Genomic DNA, 3,357 nt, shown 5'->3' with positions numbered 1-3,357 from the left:
TCTTCTTCTTGTTCTTCTTCTTGTTCTTGTTCTTGTTCTTCTTCTTCTTCTTCTTCTTCTTCTTCTCCTCCTCCTCTTCTCCTCCCTCCCTCCTTCTTCCCCTCCACCTCTTCTTCTTCCTCCTCCTTCTCTTCCTTCTTCTCTTCATATAACTTACTCTAACACTACTATCTAGATCTGATAGCCTGATAAAAAATAATTTTGTCCATTATGGATATGTTTGGAAGCCTAAAGAAATTTGCCCAAGAATAAATTTTTTCACTTATCCTCTACAGTGTAGAGGATTATTACTACAGTCTTCAAAAGGGTGTAGAGTCTATACTCTTTTGAAGACTATAGCAATAATGTGTAGAGTCTACACCCTTTTGAAGACTATAGTAATAATGCCCGAAATTGCTCAAAGGAACATAGGATCATATATTTAGAGATGACTTAGAGATCATCTAATATCTATCTCTTAATTTTACAGATGAGGAAACTGAGGCCTAAAAAGGTACTACTACCAATAGTACTAATAATACTAATGCTATGAGCATGGCAGGGGTGAAAATCTGGTGGCATCTGGATTTGAGATTCATAAGGGAGTAAAGAGCCTTTAATCTTTTTGAAAATAGGTGGAGATGAAGACAGTGACTTTGATTACCATCATTTACTAAGGAACTTTAAACACTCTAAAGCAATTGCCATGATGAGACCCACCATTTCTTAAAAAAAAGTTAATCATGCCAAGAAGAGAGACATGTTGTCTAAGAGTAATACTGCTTTAGATTATAAACTCAGTGCAAAATGATATGGAAGAAAATTGTAGAAGATTGTAAGCAGTATAATTTTCCAAAATAGTCAAAGATGATGGAGGGAATGTCTGCCAAAAGGTTGGCATGAGATTGTATCAAAACAGATGAACCAAAGAGAATTTTTATAGATGAATCCAGAAGAAGGACAACGACAAAAAAACAGAACATATTTTCCAGCTCCATCATGATCTATTTTCACTTTTGGTAAGAGTAGAACTACCACATTTGGATTTTAACACTTCAGTTCCTCATGAGCTATATGAGGAAGTAGAAATGGCATTTAAGAAAATGAACTCAGAAAGAGTAGATGGATTAGAATGTATAGCCAAAAGAAAAAAAAATCTATACTAAAAGTCACAGAATTTTGAAATTATTGAAGGGTTGAATTTCAAGATATTAAAAGAGAGGGAGATATCATACAATTAGATAAAATCACAGAATTTATTATTGCCAAAAAATGATCAGTGAGAGAATATCAAAAACTATTCTTCTATATGCCTAGGTTCTGATCTCTATAAATCTTTATTAACATGATAAAAGCTTAGAATAATATGGGGTTTCTTCAAAGAAATACATGACCATTCAAAGGACATTGGATTAACAACATACACTAGAAAAATCAAATTGATGAAAGTTGACTATTTTCTAGATTATGACAGTCTGTTGATGAGAAGCTAATGGAGTTACTCCATAGGTAGAGAGAGAGATATCTTAGGTACTTCAAATAGATAAAGATGTAGGACCAGAACTGAATAGGAGAAAGAAAAAAAATGCTGAATTGTATTTGGGAAATTTTATAGTACTTCCAATAGTGCCAAGGTGTAACCCGATGCAAAATCCCATCTTTTAATATCATTATTCTTCTAGGAATTCTATACTCCTAATAATCATAATTGATTGATTATATCAATCATATCACCCTACTCTATTTCAAGTGAGTGATGAGATTTTTTCTAATGCCTTAATGGGGTGAGAAAAAATCTCATAAAACAATCAATTAAAGACTTTAGGTTAAGTATGAAATTTCATTAACCTAGATGGCTAAGGAGACCTAGAGGTATCTCTGGGCTATATATAAAATGGAGCCAGTATAGAATCCTTGTTATTTGAGCATCTGTCAAAGATTTGTGTTCCAGAGAATGACAAACAAGGAAAGAATATTACATTTACCCTCTCTGGGAAGGAACCTCTTGAAGGAAAGATGAGAAAGTTCATTTTGACCTTGGATTCCCCTTCTCATCCTCTTATATCCCCCATCATTGACCACAGAAGGATCTATTAAACAAGCCACTGTTATGAGAATGTTAGTGCCTTTACTTTCATTCTCTTAATCCTTCCTGGAATTAAAATGAATTAATAGTATAGAGTCATATCTTGCGCTCTTCTTGACTTGACGGTTCTTTTCCCAGTACTGTGTTCGAAGTTCTTCTTTCTCCTGTTGATCTTGGCACTGGCTGATCTTCTGTTTCAAATCTCTTCTCTGTTGTATCTTGGCCCAAGTCTCTTGTGTTAACCATTCCTTGCGCTTTCTCTCTCTCTTTCTCAGGACTTCTGCGCAGGTGGTCTTCCAGGTCTGCTGGAGTTTGGTCCAGTGGTCTTCGACTATCTCTCTCATGAGTCCTGTCAAGGCCGCGAACTTGTTCTTGATTTCGCAATTGAATGCTTCTTTTTCCTCTCTGGTCTTTAGATCTTGCACGTTGAATTTATGCTGTTATCTGCCTGAAAGGTCGTTGAATGATTTCAACTTGGTTCTAAAAGTTGCCACCAGGAGTTGGTGGTCCGAGGCCACATCTGCACCACGTCTTGCTCTAACATCTAGAAGGCTTCTTCTCCACTTGCGGGAAACTGTGATGTGATCTATCTGATTTTCCGTCCTTCCATCAGGCAAAGTCCAGGTTGACTTATTAATTTTCTTGTGTGGGAATATAGTGCCCCCAATAACAAGATCGTTGAAGGCGCAGAAATCCGTAAAGAGCTCTCCATTTTCGTTACAGGTGCCTACTCCATGCTTTCCCATGATGAATTCCTTTCCTGTGTTGTCTTCTCCTACCTTTGCATTCAAGTCTCCCATAACGATCTTCAGGCCTCTTCTTGGTGTGCCGTCAAGTATTGCCTGTAGGGAGCTGTAAAACTCTTCTTTTTCCTTTTGCTCTGCCGCATTGGTGGGTGCATAGCATTGGATGATGGTGATCTTCCTCCCCTTTGAGTTGAACCTTGCTGACATAAGCCTTGACGAGATAGGTGCCCAACCTATCAGCGCCTTTTTTGCTTCAGGTGTCATGAGCAGCACTACTCCCTGGGTGTGGGAATGGTCCGGGTCTTCATGGCCAGAGTAAATGATGGTTTCGCCTGATATCAGACTGGTCTGGCCGCTTCCATTCCATCTGGTCTCACATAAACCGAGGACCCTGATGTCCTATCTTTTCATCTCGTTTACTACCTGAGCGAGCTTTCCACATTCAGATAATGTTCTTACGTTCCATGTCACTATTCTGGTTTTTGCCTTGGTTGTCAGAAGAACAATCCAGTACTCCATTAGTCAGGACATAAAGAAACGTAAGTG

Source organism: Gracilinanus agilis, chromosome 1 (assembly GCF_016433145.1).
Source record: "Gracilinanus agilis isolate LMUSP501 chromosome 1, AgileGrace, whole genome shotgun sequence".
In the NCBI taxonomy this organism is placed as follows: Eukaryota; Metazoa; Chordata; class Mammalia; order Didelphimorphia; family Didelphidae; genus Gracilinanus; species Gracilinanus agilis.
Note: the sequence above shows the minus strand (reverse complement) of the source record.